Source organism: Oncorhynchus mykiss, chromosome 12 (genome assembly GCF_013265735.2).
Source record: "Oncorhynchus mykiss isolate Arlee chromosome 12, USDA_OmykA_1.1, whole genome shotgun sequence".
NCBI classification, from domain to species: domain Eukaryota; kingdom Metazoa; phylum Chordata; class Actinopteri; order Salmoniformes; family Salmonidae; genus Oncorhynchus; species Oncorhynchus mykiss.
The window spans coordinates 15,383,535-15,402,242 of record NC_048576.1 but is presented as its reverse complement, the minus strand read 5'-3'; positions in this window follow the sequence as shown (position 1 = coordinate 15,402,242).

Genomic DNA, 18,708 nt, shown 5'->3' with positions numbered 1-18,708 from the left:
TGTGAATTAGGTCCACATAATTATACAATTTTAATGTCCTTTGAGCTAGCTAGCTAATGTGCTTGTGTGTGCAAAGCAGCACCAGAATTAAAAACACGTCTTAGTTAATAAATCCAATGTCAAACGTGATAATAGCACAGAATTTTTTTTTATTCATTCATCTCTATCTAATTCAACATTTCTCTCCCTATCTTCTGAATCAAGCTTGTAACGTCAGTACAGTAGGCTATGCTTCGGAGGGGGAGTGGCAGGTAGCCTAAACACACACAGGTAAAGATTTTCAGCTTACAGGCAGACACTGGAAAAAGTTTGTGAGTGACAGAGTGAGGGCTTTGCATAGGTGCTTTGTTGTGGAACTAGAAAAAAACGCCTGGAACTTAAAATAACGTTATTAAGCGGTTCCCATGCTTTAAAATAATAGTTATTTTCCAGGAACAGTTTTGTTCCAGGTTCCATTTTTCTTCCCTGAAAAAAGTATTAATCTTCCGGTTTCCGGTTCTGTTCCCTGAACCGGTTCCAACCCCGGGTTCCTTCAATTTTCATCTCCGTGATCCATTTATTGTAATGAACAATTTACCTCATAATTTATCATAAGAAACAATATGCCTCATTATTTATTATAAGGACCAATATACATCATCATTTATCATAAGGAACAATGTACCTCATAATTTATCATAAGGAACAATTTACCTCATAATTTATCATAAGAAACAATATGCCTCATTATTTATTATAAGGACCAATATACATCATCATTTATCATAAGGAACAATGTACCTCATAATTTATCATAAGGAACAATTTACCTCATAATTTATCATAAGAAACAATATGCCTCATTATTTATTATAAGGACCAATATACATCATCATTTATCATAAGGAACAATGTACCTCATAATTTATCATAAGGAACAATTTACCTCATAATTTATCATAAGGAACAATATACCTCATAATTTATCATAAGGAACAATATACCTCATAATTTATCATAAGAAACAATATACCTCATAATTTATTAGTAGTAACATTATAAACCGGGAGGTTTGATCCCTGAATTCTGATTAGCTAAAAGCCATGATATATCAAACAGTATACAATGGGTATGACAAAACATTATTTTTACTGTGCTAATTACGTTGGTAACCAGTTCATAATAGCAATAGGGCACCTCAGGGATTTGTGGTATATGGCCAATATACCATGGCTAAAGGTTGTATCCAGGCATTCCACGCTACGTCCTGCATAAGAACAGCCCTTAGCGTTGGGATATTGGCCATAACCACACCTCCTCGGGCCTTATAGCTTAAATATACCTCATAATTTATTATAAGGAACAATATACTTCATCATTTATCATAAATATCAATATACATAATAATTTATCATAAGGAACGATATACTTCATAGCACCATCACACACTCATACTACACAAGTGGCCAAAGCACAATAACACACTGTCTGATATGCAACCGTCCTCACTCCCACGCATGGCTTCACACACTATCTATCAACTTCACATTGGGGGAGAAAGTACTTCTGGGAATCCTAGATTCTAGTAAAATCCTTGAATTCAAATAATTTAAGTTTGTGAACTCTATGGGAACAACATCATGTCCCACGCGTCCAACCTAATTCCACCCCAACACACAATAGAACCCCTACTACACACACTATAAAACACTGTCCTGAATCCTGAATCCTGAATGATATGTCAAACTGAATATGGTCTACCCAGAGAGACAACCAACACCTCAGTGATACCAGCCTTCAGCACACTGGTGGATGTCATGACAACACACCATTATGACTCTCTAACTCACATCAACACCTACCTTCCCCCACACGTTTGACTAAGTTTCTTTTGATCACAGCAGAGACTGTTCCCAGTCAGCACACCAAGGTGAACATAAGGATGAAAGAGATTCCTTTGTGTTGCTACTGGGCTGTTCTGGTGTGTGGATTTCCCCCCAACATGTAACCAAACACGTGAAGACAGCTTTGCCAGATTGTGGACCAATTAACCAGTGTCAAAATGGTGTGTGTGTGTGTGTGTGTGTGTGTGTGTGTGTGTGTATGTGTGTGTATGTGTGTGTGTGTGTGTGTGTGTGTGTGTGTGTGTGTGTGTGTCTGTGTCTGTGTCTGTGTGTCTCAGAGCCAGATTGTGAAACCAACGTCATAATAGTTTCCATGTGGCGTCTACTCTCTCCTCCTATTTCCACTCTCTTCCCAGCAGTAGTCAGTCATGTGCCCTGTGGACTGACAAGGACTACAGTGTACTACTGTGCCATTTCCCATTTGAATTCATTGGTGGACTAAACCCATCCAGCCCAGACATGCTTGGCTCAATGAGGCATTATTCATCATAGGCTTAGAATGAAAGATGGGATGGAGACGCACACAAATGCATGCACGCACACATACACTCTAAGATAATGTACAGTACTGTAAGAAAGTAATGGCAGATAAGCAAAGGTGTGTTTTGTCCTCACATCTTGGGCCAAATACAAATCTTTGACGTAGGCCTTAAAGCTAGAATCCTTCATTGCTACATAACTTTTGGACTTATAAATTAATAATATTTACCCATTAATTCTTGAGGAATATAACTTATAAATGCATTGTGAGCTTAGTTCAACTGTCGTACACCACTAGAACCCGAAAAATAAGCTGTTTTTACACAAATATTTGTAAACAACATAAATGTAAACAAAGACGGTATAAAACATTGGTTAAAACTATCATTTTGATATCATGTATGACCAGTCCTTGCATCCATGGCTCTCGCTATGAATTTGAGAGTGGCTACATTTCTCCAGGCCCATTCCTCAGCCTCTTACCGAAACAGAGGTTTGGTGTGCACTTTGTTATTGTTTCAATTAAGGATTCTAGCTTTAATCTATGCAAAGAACAGAATGAAACATGATTTTTTTGGAACAAGAGAGAGAGAGAGACATCTATCAGATGCTTAGCAGGCTCTGCTCACACTTACTGTGGAGGCCAAATCACACGACTAACAACATTGGACACTTTATGGAACACAAAGCCTTCACTATCTCATCCTGGAATATTCCAGGACTGAGGTCATCGGCCTTTGGCCTAAAGAGCAGGAACCTGGACTTTACCAAAGAAATTAGAAATACAGACATTGTCATCCTACAATAAACATGGTATAGAGGAGATGGACCCACTGGTTGCCCTCTAGGTTACAGGGAGCTGATAGTCCCATCCACCAAACTACCAGGTGTGAAAAAGGGAAGGGAATCAGGGGGTATGCTAATTTTGTATAAAGCAGACCTAACTCTATTAAATTAATCAAAACACGAACATTTTTACATGTGTCTAGAAATTCAAAAGGAAATTCTCTCAACAGAGAAAAATGTCCTCCTGTGTGCTACCTATATCATCCCACTACTAGAATCTCCATACTTTAATGAAGACAGCTTCTCCATCCTGGAGGGGGAATTAATCATTTCCAGGCCCAGGGACATGGACTAGTCTGTGGCAACCTAAACACCAGAACTGGACAAGAACCTGACAAGAACCTGACACCCTCAGCACATAGGGGGACAAACACCTACCTGGAGGTGACAGCATTCCCTCCCCCATATGCCCCCTTGGAACAGCTACAACAACATAACAAACAAAAACGGGTAACAATACCTGGAGCTCTGTCGCACGCAGGGCATGTACATAGTCAATGGTAGGCTTTGAGGGGACTCCTACAGTAGGTACACCTATAGCTCATCTCTTGGCAGTAGTACTGTAGAATACTTTATCACTGACCTCAACCCAGAGTCTCCCAGAGCATTCACAGTCAGCCCACTGACACCCCTATCAGATCACAGCAAAATCACAGTTTACTTGAACAGAGCACTACTGAATCATGGGGCATTAAAGTCAAAGGAAATTAATAATATAAATAAACTCAGCAAAAAAAGAAACGTCCTCTCACTGTCAACTGTGTTTATTTTCAGCAAACTTAACATGTAAATATTTGTATGAAAATAAGAAGATTCAAGAACTGAGACATAAACTGAACAAATTCCACAGACATGTGACTAACAGAAATATATTCATGTGTCCCTGAACAAAGGGGGGGGGTCAAATCTAAAGTAACAGTCTGGTGTGCATTAAGTACTGCAGTGCATCTCCTCCTCATGGACTGCACCAGATTTGCCAGTTATTGCTGTGAGATGTTATCCCACTCTTCCACCAAGGCACCTGCAAGTTCCCGGACATTTCTGGGGGGAATGGTCTAGTCCTCACCCTACGATCCAACAGGTCCCAGACGTGCTCAATGGGATTGAGATCCGGGCTCTTCGCTGGCCATGGCAGAACACTGACATTCCTGTCTTGCAGGAAATCACATGCATAACGAGCAGTATGGCTGGTGGCATTGTCATGCTGGAGGGTCAGGTCAGGATGAGCCTGCAGGAAGGGTACGACAGGAGGGAGGAGGATGTCTTCCCTGTAACTCACAGCGTTGAGATTGCCTGCAATGACAACAAGCTCAGTCTGATGATGCTGTGACACACCGCTCCAGACCTCCAGAGTACAGGCCTTGGTGTAACGCTCATTCCTTCGACGATAAACGCGAATCAGACCATCACCCCTGGTGAGACAAAACCGCGACTCGTCAGTGAAGAGTAATTTTTGCCAGTCCTGTCTGGTCCAGCGACGGTGGGTTTGTGCCCATAGGCAACATTGTTACCAGTGATGTCTGGTGAGCACCTGCCTTACAACAGGTGTACAAGCCCTCAGTTCAGCCTCTCTCAGCCTATTGCAGACAGTCTGAACACTGATGGAGGGATTGTGCGTTCCTGGTGTAACTCGGGCAGTTGTTGTTGCCATCCTGTACCTGTCCCACAGGTGTTATGTTTGGATGTACCGATCCTGTTCAGGTGTTGCTACACGTGGTCTGCCACTGCGTGGACGATCAGCTGTCCGTCCTGTCTCCCTGTAGCCCTATCTTAGGCATCTCTCTGTAGAGACATTGCAATTTATTGCCCTGGCCTCATCTGCAGTCCTCATGCCTCCTTGCAGCATGCCTAAGGTACTTTCACGCGGCTGGACAGGGACCCTGTGCATTTTTCTTTCGGTGTTTTTCAGGGTCAGTTTTCATAACTGTGACCTTAACCTCTTTGATCTCTAGGGGCGCTATTTCATTTTTGGATAAAAAACGTTCCCGTTTTAAGCGCGATATTTTGTCACGAAAAGATGCTCGACTATGCATATTCTTGACAGTTTTTGAAAGAAAACACTCTGAAGTTTCAGAATCTGCAAAGATATTGTCTGTAAGTGCCCCAGAACTCATTCTACAGTCGAAACCAAGATGATGCGTCAACCAGGAAATGAGCAGAATTTCTGAAGCTCTGTTTTCCATTGTCTCCTTATATGGCTGTGATTGCGCAAGGAATGAGACTACACTTTCTGTCGTTCCCCCAAGGCGTTAGCAGCATTGTGACGTATTTGTAGGCATATCATTGGAAGATTGACCATAAGAGACTACATTTTCCAAGTGTCCGCCTGGTGTCCTGCGTGGAATTCGGTGCGCAATTGCCAGCTGCTTGTACTTTTCCATTTGATTGAGGGGAGAAACCATGCTTCCATGAACGATATATCATTGAAGAGATATGTGAAAAACACCTTGAGGATTGATTCTAAACAACGTTTGCCATGTTTTCAGTCGATATTATGGAGTTAATTTGGAAAAAAGTTCGCGTTTTGAGGACTGAATTTTCATTTTTTTTTGGTAGCCAAATGTGATGTATAAAACGGAGCTATTTCTAATACACAAAGAATATTTTTGGAAAAACTGAGCATCTGCTATCTAACTGAGAGTATCCTCATTGAAAACATCAGAAGTTCTTCAAAGGTAAATTATTTTATTTGAAGGCTTTTATGTTTTTGTTGAAATGTTGCGTGCTGGATGCTAACGCTAATGCTAACGCTAAATGCTACGCTAGCTAGCTACTTTTACACAAATTATTGTTTTCCTATGGTTGAGAAGCATATTTTGAAAATCTGAGATGACAGTGTTGTTTACAAAAGGCTAAGCTTGTGAGATGGCATATTTATTTCATTTGCGATTTTCATGAATAGTTAACGTTGCGTTATGGTAATGAGCTTGAGGCTGTAGTCACGATACCGGATCCGGGTTTGGGAGATCAGAGAGGTTAATTACCTACAGTCTGTAAGCTGTTAGTGTCTTAATGACCGTTCCACAGGTGCATGTTCATTAATTGTTTATGGATCATTGAACAAGCATGGGAAAAAGTGATTAAACCCTTTATGGTTCTCAATCAGAGACAACGATAGACATCTGCCTCTAATTGAGAACCAATCTAGGCAACCATAGACATACAAACTACCTAGAAAGGAAACAGCCCCATAAACATACAAAAAACCCTAGACCAAAAAAAAAATCCCCCATGTCACACCTTGACCTAACCCATCGGGTGCGGCCGGTAGTCCGCACCCGATGGTGCGGACTACCGGCCGCACACCTAAATCCATAGGGGAGGGTCTGGGTGGGCGTCTGTCCATGGTGGCGGCTCTAGCGTGGGACGTGGACCCCACTCCACCATAGACTTTGTCCGCTTTAGTCTCTTCCTAGGAACGGCGACCCTCGCCGCCGACCTAGGATTGGCAACCCTACTAAATGGCCCCACTGGACTGAGGGGTAACTCAGGACTGAGGGGTAGCTCAGGACTGAGAGATAGCTCAAGCTGGTTGACAGCTCTGGCAGCTTCTGGCCGACTGACGGCTCTGGCGGATCCTGGCCGAATGGCGGCTCTGGCGGATCCTGGCCGAATGGCGGCTCAGGCGGATCCTGGCCCGAATGGCGGCTCTGACGGATCCTGGCCCGAATGGCGGCTCTGACGGATCCTGGCCGACTGGCGGCTCTGGCGGATCCTGGCCGACTGGCGGCTCCTTGCAGACTGCCGGCTCTGGCGGCTCCTTGCAGACTGGCGGCTCTGGCGGCTCCTTGCAGACTGCCGGCTCTGGCGGCTCCTTGCAGACTGCCGGCTCTGGCAGCTCAGGACAGATGGGAGACTCTAGAGGCTCTAGACAGACGAGAGACTTTAGCGGCTCTGGACAGGCGGGAGACTCTAGCAGCTCTGGACAGGCGGGAGACTCTAGCAGCTCTGGACAGGCGGGAGACTCTAGCAGCTCTGGACAGGCGGGAGACTCTAGCAGCTCTGGAGAGACGGGAGGCGTTAGCAGCGCTGGACAGGCGGGTGGACCTGTAGCCAAAGGACGGAGAGACAGCCTGGTGCGGGGGGCTGCCACCGGAGGGCTGGTGCGTGGAGGTGGCACTGGATGGACCGGACCGTGAAGGCGTACTGGAGATCTTGAGAGCAGGGCTGGCACCATCCGCCCTGGCTGGATCTTCACCCTAGTCTGGCAGATGTGGGGAGCTGGGATGTAGCGCACCGAGCTAAGCTAAGCACGCGTACTCTTCCCCCCCTGGCGCTTGAGGGCACCAGGCTGCCCTGCATCACGCACTGCTATCATCCACTACGCACATCCGCTTTCCCTCGTCACGCGCATCAGCAATATTGGACACACCTGGACTCACTCATCACCTGTTTATTTCCTCCCCTATATTTGTCAGTTCCCCAGCTCTGTTCCCTGCTGCTGCATTGATTGTTCTTTGTTTGTGACGCTGTTACTTTGTTTGCTGACGCTGTTACTGTCTCGTTCCATGTCCGTTCATTATTAAATGTTTGACTCCCCGTGCCTGCTTCATCACTCCAGTGTCATCCATGTGACAAATGGTTTGAAGAAGAATGCAAAAACCTAAGAAAGAAATTAAGAAACCTATCCAACCAAAAACAGAGACCAAGAAAACTTGAGCCTTCCTTATGGTGAATAACTAAAGCAATACAGAAATACACTACGGAGAAAGAAGGAACAGCACGTCAGAAATCAGCTCAAGGTAATTGAAGAATCCATAGAATCTAACCACTTCTGGGAAAATTGGAAAACACTAAGAAATAAAAAGAAATTAGAAATAAATAAAAGTAACAAATAATGAAAGAGCAGCAGTAAAATAACCATAGCGAGGCCATATACAGGGGGTACCGGTGCAGAGTCAATGTGCGGGGGGACCGGTTAGTCGAGGTAATTGAGGTAATATGTACATGTAGGTAGAGTTATTAAAGTGACTATGCATAGATAATAAACAGAGTAGCAGCAGCGTAAAAGAGGGAGGGGGACATGCAAATAGTCTGGGAGGCCATTTGATTAGCTGTTCAGGGGTCTTATAGCTTGGGGGTAGAAGCTCTTTAGAAGCCTCTTGGACCTAGACTTGGTGCTCCGGTACCGTAATAGAGAGAACAATCTACGACGAAAAAGATCGCGCCGGAGGGGATGGCTGCCGTTTATTGGGCTCTTAGCCAACTGTGCTATTTATTTATTTTTTCGCATTGTTTGTAACTTATTTTGTACATAATGTTGCTGCTACCACCTCTAATGACCGAAAAGAGCTTCTGGAAATCAGAACAGCGATTACTCACCTTGAACTGGAAGAAGAATTTCTCTTTAATTAGTCAGACAAGAGGGATTGAAAAGGTATTAAGGAAGGAGATTGAGGTGCCTTGTGAGGATCAGCCGACAAGTGCCTAATCTGCCTTCGCCATTGGTACTATCGGCCAACGTACAATCACTGGATAATAAATTGGACAAACTACACACACGTATTTCCTACCAATGGGACATTAAAAACTGTAATATCTTATGTTTCACCGAGTCGTGGCTGAACGACGACATTAATAACATAAAGCAGGTGTGTTATACACTGTATCGGCAGGATAGAACATCAGCCTCTGGTAAGATAAGAGGTGGCGATCTATGTATATTTGTAAACAACAGCTGGTGCACAATATCGAAGTCCCAATGTTTTACTTGCCTGAGGTAGAGTATCTCATGATAAGCTGTAGACCACACTATCTAACTAGATAGTTTTCATCTGTATTTTTTGTAGCTGTCTACATACCACCACAGACTGATGCTGGCACTAAGAGATGTATACCGCCATAAGCAAATAGGAAAATGCTCATCCAGAGGTGCCGCTCCTAGTGGCTGGGGACTTTAATGCAGGGAAACTTAAATCTGTTTTACCTCATTTCTACCAACATGATAAATGTGCAACCAGAGGAGAAAAAACTCTAGACCACCATTACTCCACACACAGAGACCTTTACTCCACGTACAAAGCTCTCCCTAGCCCTCGATTTGTCACATCTGACCATAATTCTATCGTCCTGATTACTGCTTATTGATTATTGACTCGGTCAATAAATAAGTGGTCTGATGAAGCAGATGCTAAGCTACAAGACTTTTTGCTAGCACTTCCAAAGACTGGAATATGTTCTGGGATTCTTCCGATCAGTCACTGACAACGTGTTGTTAACTACCCGTCAGGAAGTCCAGGATCCAGTTGCAGAGGGAGGTGTTTAGTCCCAGGGTCCTTAGCTTAGTGATGAGCTTTGAGGGCAATATGGTGTTGAACGCTGAGCTGTAGTCAATGAATAGCATTCTCACATAGGTGTTCCTTTTGTCCAGGTGGGAAAGGGCAGTGCAATAAAGATTGCATCATCTGTAAATCTGTTGGGGCGGTATGCAAATTAGAGTAGGTTTAGGGTTTCTGGAATAATGGTATTGAAGGGAGCCATGACCAGCCTTTCAAAGCAATTCATGGCTACAGACGTGAGTGCTATGGGTCGGTAGTCATTTAGGCAGGTTACCTTAGTGTTCTTGGGCACAGGGACTATGGTAGTCTGCTTGAAACATGTTGGTATTACAGACTCATACAGGTAGAGGTTGAAAATGTCAGTGAAGACACTTGCCAGTTGGTCAGCGAATGCTCGGAGTACACGTCCTGGTAATCCGTCTGGCCCTGCGGCTGTGTGAATGTTGACCTGTTTAAAGGTCTTACTCACGTCAGCTACGGAGAGTGTGATCAGTTGTCCGAAACAGCTGATTCTCTCATGCATGTTTCAGTGTTACTTGCCACGAAGCGAGCATAGAAGTAATTTAGCTTGTCTGGTTGGCTTGTGTCACTGGGCAGCTCGCAGCTGTGCTTCCCTTTGTATGTATGTAATAGTTTGCAAGCCTGCCAAGCTCCAAAGCTGGTGTAGTACGATTTGATCTTAGTCCTGTATTGACGCTTTACCTGTTTGATGGTCTGTTGGAGGGCATAGCAGGATTTCTTATAAGCTTCCGGGTTAGAGTCCCGCTACGTTTTTTCTTGTAAGCAGGAATCCGGAAGGTAGAATTGTGGTCAGATTTGCCAAATGTAGGGCGAGGGAGAGCTTTGTCCATGTGCACAAAGCCTTCACTATCTCATCCTGGAGTGAAGGTGGTCTAGAGTTTTCTTTCCCTCTGGTTGCCCATTTAACATGCTGGTAGAAATTAGGTCAAATGGATTTAAGTGTCCCTGCATTAAAGTCCCTGGCTCCTTGGAGCGCCGCTTCTGGTTGAGCGTTTTCCTGTTTGTTATGTTGGTAAAAAGACAGCTACGAAGAATATAGATGAAAACTCTCTTGGTAGATAGAGTATCTCATGATAAGCTGTAGACCACACTATCTCAGGTGAGCAAAACCTTGAGACTTCCTTTGATATCGTGCACCAGATGTTGTTTACAAATATCCTCTCTGGCACCAGTGGGACGGTAGCGTCCCACCTCGACAACAACAAGTGAAATTGCAGAAATCCCATAATTCACATTCCTTAAACATACAAGTATTATACACCATTTTAAAGATAAACATCTTGTAAATCCAACCACAGTGTCCGATTTCAAAAAGGCTTTATGGCGAAAGCACACCACGCGATTATGTTAGGTCAGCGCCTAGTCACAGAAAACCATACAGCCATTTTCCAGCCAAGTAGAGGGCTCACAAAAGTCAGAAATAGCGAATAAATTAATCACTAACCTTTGATGATCTTCATCAGATGGCACTCACAGGACTTCCTGTTACACGATAAATGTGTGTATTGTTTGATAAAGTTCATCTTTATGTCCAAAAACCTCAGTTGAAATTGGCGTGTTATGTACAGTAATCATTGTCTCAAACAAACATCCGGTGAAATTTCAGAGAGCCACATCAAATTACAGAAATACTCATCATAAACATTGATGAAAAATACAAGTTTTATGCATAGGATTAAAGCACACCATGTGATTATGTTAGGTCAGTGCCTAGCCACAGAAAACCATACAGCCATTTTCCAACCAAGGACAGGTGTCACAAAAGTCAGAAATAGCGTTAAAATTCATCACTTACCTTTGATGATCTTCATCTGGTGGCACTCCCAGGTCTCCATGTTAGACAAAAATGTTTGTTTTGTTCTAAAAATGTCCCTCTTTATGTCCAAAAAACGTTTTGTTGGTACGTTTAGTTCAGTAATCCAAAGGCACAATGCACGCTCTCAACATCCAGATGAAAAGTCAAAAAAAGTACAATAAAAGTTTGTAGAAACATGTCAAACGATGTTTAAAATCAATCCTCAGGTTGTTTTTGTCATAAATAATCAATAATATTTCAACCGGACAAAAGCTTCGTCAAAAGAAAAGGAGAAACAAGAAAGGCGCGCTCCCGATCACACGCTGGACTCATGGCTGAAAATGTCCACTGTCTACTCATTGAAAGTGCTGTATCTCCCTCATTTTTCAGAGTAAAAGCCTGAAACAATGCCTAAAGACTGGCCACATATAGAGGAAGCCATATAGATCGTGAACTGGGTCCTAAGTCTTTGTATGGTGGATAGGCTTTCAATGGAAAAACAGCCTTTCAAAATAATAGTACTTCCTGGATGGATTTTCCTCAGGTTTTCGCCTGCCATATCATTTCTGTTATACTCACAGACATTATTTTAGAGTGTTTTCTGTCCAAATGTACTACTTATATATGCATATCCTAGGTTCTGGGCCTGAGTAGCAGGCAGTTTAATTTGGGCACGCTTTTCATCCAAAATTCCGAATGCTGCCCCCTACCATAGTGAAGATATACATAGACCACCACCCCTTGTCTTACCAGAGGCTGATGTCCTATCCTATCGATATAGTGTATAACCCATGTTGATCATGTTGTTGTTCAGCCTCGGTGAAACATAAGATATTACAGTTTTTAATGTCCTGTTGCTAGGATATATGTGCTTGTAGTTTGTCCAATTTATTATCCAGCGATTGTACGTTGGCTGATAGTACCAATGGCGAAGGCAGATTAGGCACTTGTCGCCGGATCCTTACAAGGCACCCCAACCTCCTTCCGCAATATCTCTGTCTCTTTCTCCTGCGAATGATGGGGATGAGGGCCTTGTTGGGTGTCTGGAGTAAATCCCTCTCGTCCGACTCATTATAGAACAATTCTTCATCCAGTTCAAGGTGAGTAATCGCTGTTCTGATGTCCAGAAGCTATTTCCGGTCATGAGAGACGGTGGAAGCAACAAAATAAGTTACAAACCATGCAGAACAAAAACTAAATAGCACGGTTGGTTAGGAGCCCATAAAACATCAGCCATCCCCTCCGGCGCCATCTCAGTTTTGTCCCTATAACAAATAACAAACAGCAAAAACATATACATGAGCAAATACAAATCTTAGAATCAACTATTAAAGACTAGCAGAACCCACTGGATTATCCAATTACATTGAATAATACATGACAAAATACAAACCCTCCAACCCAAAAAGGCCTGTGGTGTTGATGGTATCCTGAATTAAATTATAAAATATACAGACCACAAATTCTAATTGGCTATACATAAACTCTTTAACTTCATTTTTAGCTCTGGCATCTTCCCCAATATTTGGAACCAAGGACTGATCACCCCAATCCACAAAAGTGGAGACAGATTTGACCCCAATAAATACCGTTGTCACGCCCTGATCTGTTTCACCTGTCTGTGCTGAGACAGGGATGCAGCTTAAGCCCCACCCTCTTCAACATATATATCAACGAATTGGTGAGGGCACTAGTACAGTCTGCAGCCCCCGGCCTCACCAAAACTAGAATCTGAAGTCAAATGTCTACTATTTGCTGATGATCTGGTGCTTCTGTCCTCAACCAAGGAGGGTCTACAGCAGCACCTAGATCTTCTGCACAGATTTTGTCTGACCTGGGCCCTGACAGTATATCTCAGTAAGACAAAAATAAAATGGTGTTCCAAAAAAGGTCCAGTTGCCAGGACCACAAATACAAGCGCCACAGGTAACTTCCACAAAGCTGTGAACGATCTGAGAGACAAGGCAAGAAGGGCCTTCTATGCCATCAAAAGGAACATAACATTTGACATACCAATTAGGATCTGGCTAAAAATACTTGAATCAGTTATAGAACCCGTTTCCCTTTATGGTTATGAGGTCTGGGTGCCGATCACCAACAAAGATTTCACAAAAAGCGACAAACCCCAAATTGAAACTCTGCCTGTAGATTTCTGCAAAAAATATCCTCCGTGTACAACGTAAAACACCAAATAATGCATGCAGAGCAGAATTAGGCTGATACCTGTTAATGATCAAAATCCAGAAAAGAGCCGTTAAATTCTACAACCACCTAAAAGGAAGCGATTCCCAAACCTTCCATAACAAAGCCATCACCTACAGAGAGATGTACCTGGAGAAGAGTCCCCTAAGCAGGCTGGTCCTGGGGCTCTGTTCACAAACACAAACAGACACCCAAAAAAGATAATTACACATTGGAAAGAATTAACATAAAACTGAATAAACTAGAATGCTATTTGGCCCTAAACAGAGAGTACACAGTGACACAATACCTGACCACTGTGATTGACCCAAACTTAAGGAAAGCTTTGGCTATGTACAGACTCAGTGAGCATAGCCTTGCTATTGAAAAAGGCCGCAGAGGCAGACCTGCCTCTCAAGAGAAGACAGGCTATGTGCACACCGCCCACAAAATTAGGTGGAAACTGAGCTGCACTTCCTAACCTCCTGCCCAATGTATGACCATATTAGAGACACGTATTACCCTCAGATTACACAGACCCACAAAGAATTTGAAAACAAATTTTGATAAACTCCCGTATCTACTGGGTGAAATACCACAGTGTGCCATCACAGCAGCAAGATTTGTGACCTGTTGCCACAAGAAAAGGGCAACCAGTGAAGAACAAACACCATTGTAAATACAACCCATATTTATGTTTATTGTTTTCCTTTTTATACTTTAACTATTTGCACATCGTTACAACACTGTATATTGACATAATACTACATTTGAAATGTCTTTATTCTTTTGGAACTTTTGTGAGTGTAATGTTTACTCGTCATTTTTTATTGTTTGTTTCGCTTTTGTTCATTATCTATTTCACTTTCTTTGGCAATGCAAACATATGTTTCCCATGCCAATAAAGTAACTTACATTGAAATTGAGAGAGAGAGATGCCAAGAGAGAGAAATACACAGAAAGACAACAAGATGGTAGGAAGACAGACAGAGAGAGAGAGAGAAAGAGAGCACGAGAGAGAGAGAGGGTGAGTGGGTCGAGGGTGGTGGAAGGTGATGTACGTGCTGAATGGTGCCTGTGTGAAGTTAGTGGAACAGCTGCTGGCTAGTCTGTGGGCTGACTGACTGGATGGGTCCATCTGGTAAGAGCATTACCTGGGTCCTCTTACCACTGAGGGGGCCTCCATTAGCTAGTCTTGGACAATCCTTCCTGAGAATTTCAGTGGGCACTAAAAAGGCTGTGTAGTTTGTGAAATTATACATTTCCCCTCACATGTACTGTAGTTGTTTTGAGAATACACAAGGTTCACCTTGTGCAATAATTACACTTCCAGGAAAAGTATAATTTCTCCACTTGTCCACAGTGGAGAACATTTTGAGTGATTTCACAGACAACTTCATTGATTGGTAGATAGACTTTATGGCCAAGCAAATGGAAAAGGTGTGGGTATGACAGCATACTAATTATCTAAACTGAGTCCTATTGGTCTCTTACAGGATATAAAACAATCATGTAGGACCAGACATGTTTCCGGACCATGTAATCAGTGCAGGAAAAACTCTAGGCTATAACTAAAACCCAGAGTTTTTCCTGGTCAGGTCACCTACATATAAAGGATAAATTATCTGTCTGGAATGTGTCCTATCCTTGGCTAAGAGCAGACCTGCCTCAGGTTAGGTAGGTTTATTCTCAGGTTACACTAGTCTTTTTCTTAAACAGCCTCCTAAAATTACAGCTAAAGATGGAATAAATCTGCATCAGTAATACCGAATGCATTACATTTTAAAATCCTAATTTACATACATTGGCTGAGAATATATTTTCCAGTCTTCTTTTGACCCTCAAAAAAATTAAGCTTTGTATAATTCATACTTTCGACTGGTACGACCTGGAAAAACTTGGAACCTAAACAGACAGAGTAAGATGGATGAGATCCTCCTCACCATAGCACCTAGGGGCTTAACTCAAGTCAACTTCTATTCTTACCTGGACTGCCTTAGAAGACCATTCTAGAAACAAATTGGCTCATATGTTTAAAGACAAATACCCACAATCCCATAGGATGTGGGAGGATTATTAAGCCTTTGGCATTAGAGCTGACTCTAATGACGGAGTAAAGCCCAATGTGGAAGCTGTAATTTGGAGTTTGGAGTTGCCTTCCCCCTACTGGACCAGCCTAAGCTCTGATACATGTCTTAGTCTAATTAGAAGATGAATAAACTCTCCTCACGGCTACTGATTACAATTGTGCAACTTCATTCATTTGAGAACATCCCCATCACAACACAACACATCACAACGCAGCACAACGCAACACATAACACATCACATCACAGCACATCACAACCCAGCACATCACAACCAAACACAACAAAGAGTAATGACACTATACAGTACAATAGCAGCAAGACGTACTGTAATATGTGTGTGTATATGTGTGTAGGCTAACGCTTGATAAAAAGGGACATACTGTAGGGATAAGAAAAGGGGTTTAGGGATGAGAAAACCTGAGCTGCACAATTTCACATCTGTCTCCAGTCTAAGAATAGCAGCAGCCTGTCTGTCTCTGGGGTTTGGGTTGATACAAACCCAGTTACACGGTTCACTCTGAGCTCACCAACCACACTATGACGTGACTCAGTCCAGGGTCTCCAGCAAACGGATGTGGGCTGTCCAATAATTAATTATATGCTTAGCCTATCACACTGGTGCCTTTCGCTGATCCAGAACCTCACTTCTGTGGAAGGCCTTTGTGATAACTCAACCAATCAGAGGAGAGTTTAGTCTTTGGGTGTCCTACAGAATCTCTGTCAACTACTTAGATGGAGTCCACACCATAAAACACCAAAAGACTGAAGAGACATGCAAGTGACCACACAAAACACATGTGGTATCTGGGTACAGAAACTGTCTCGCTTTCTCAATGCTGTCTGCTGATGAAGCTTCTATCTTGCTCCTTCTGTTTGTCCATTTAAGGAGCAGCTTTGCACTGCTGCAGACATCTTGAACAGACTTCAGTTTAAGACCGAATCAATGAAGAATGCACTACTGACCACACATCTAGCTTCTTGTTATGCAACACAGCAGCAGTGCAACCTATAACGTCTTATATATACACATTTCCTAGTTTCCTATCTCCATCTGTGCTACAACTCTTAGTCATGAGTTTCTTCAGCGACTAGCTAGGTGTTCACTGCGGGAGTCTGGACTAGCGGAGTACTTGGAAACCACAAACGCCTTGAAATCTCAAAATGTAACAAGCCTCCATACTCTTAAAAGTCACAAAATACACAAAAAATGAGAAAAACAAACATTATTAAGCCTCCAGTTTGTTCATGTCTGCCAAATGTGACAAGTAGTTTGGTGCCAGATAGTGTGACAACCTCCGGCCGTGTGTTCCGGACTGTCTTGCGGTATGTTGGCACCAGTGACTGTGTTGGGCCCAGTGACAGTGTTGGGTGTTGGGCCCAGTGACAGTGTTGGGCCCAGTGACAGTGTTGGGCCCAGTGACAGTGTTGGGCCCAGTGACAGTGTCGGGCCCAGTGACAGTGTCGGGCCCAGTGACAGTGTCGGGCCCAGTGACAGTGTTGGCCCCGGTTGGCCCCGGTGACAGTGTTGGCCCCGGTGACCGTGCTGGGCTTGTTAAAGCTACAGTCTGAGATCTGGGAATTTATTCAATGGTCATTTCAATGAATGATATATAAACATTGATAATTGAATAAAGGACTTATAAATGCTTCATGAGCTCAGTAAAACGGTATTATCTTGGTAAACTATGCAGTATTTAGTTTTTTATGTATTATTTCTTACATTGTCAGTCCAGAATTTATTTTGTGTTATTACATACAGCCGGAAAGAACTATTGGATATCAGAGCAGCGGTAACTCACCAGCACTACCAGTATTACAACCAGGAATACAACTTTCCCGAAGCGGATCCTTTGTTCACACCCCCAGGGCAATTGAACTGATTCCAGAAGCCAAATAAAAACAACGCCGGTGGAGGAGAGGTACTCGGAGTGGTCTTCTAGTCCAACTTGTGGTGCGCACCCCACCCACCACTTCCGAGTATATTACTCGCTAATGTTTACTCTCTGGATAATAAAGTTGACGAGCTCAGGGCATGGGTTTCTTTCCAGAAAGACATCAGGGATTGTAACATATTCTGTTTCATGGAAACATGGCTCTCTCAGGATATACTGTCTGAGTTGGTACATCCGGTTGGGTTCTCAGTTCATCACGAAGACAGGAATAAATATATTTCCGGGAAGAAGTAGGACCGGGGGTGTGTGTTTCATGATTAACGACTCATGGTGTAATTGTGACAACATACAGGAACTCATGTCCTTTTGTTTACCTGACCTAGAATACCTCACAATCAAATGCAGACCGTATTATCTCCCAAGATAATTTTCTTCGATTATAGTCTTGGCCATGTACATCCCCCCTCAAGCCGATACCACGACGGCCCTCAAAGAACTTCAATGGACTTTATGCAAACTGGAAACCACATATCCTTAGGCTGCATTTATTGTAGCTGGGAATATTAACAAAGCAAATTTGAGGAAAAGGCTGCCGAAGTTCTCTCAACATACCGACTGTAGTACTCGCACTACTAAAACACTCGACCACTGTTACTCCAACTTCCGCGATGCCTACAAGGCTTTCCCCCGCCCTCCTTTCGGCAAATCTGACCATGACTCCATTTTGCTCCTCCCTTCCTATAGGCAGAAACTCAAACAGGAAGTACCCGTGATGAGGACTATTCAATGCTGGTCTGACCAATCGAAATCCACACTTCAAGATTGTTTTGATCACGCGGACTGGGATACATTCCAGGTAGCTTCAGAGAATAATATCAACGAATACGCTGAGACGATGAATGCGTTTATCGGGAACTGTATAGGAGATTATGTACCCACTATGACTTTTAAAACATACCCTAACCAGTTTGTCAGAATTTGTGGGGTTTTGTTTGTCCACCCGCCTCTTGAGGATTAACCACAAGTTCTCAATGGGATTAAGGTCTGGGGAGTTTCCTGACCATGGACCCAAAATATCTATGTTTTGTTCCCCGAGCCACTTAGTTATCACTTTTGCTTTATGCAAGGTTCTCTATCATGCTGGAAAAGGCATTGCTCGTCACCAAACTGTTCCTGGATGGTTGGGAGAAGTTGCTCTCGGAGGATGTGTTGGTACCATTCTTTATTCATGGCTGTGTTCTT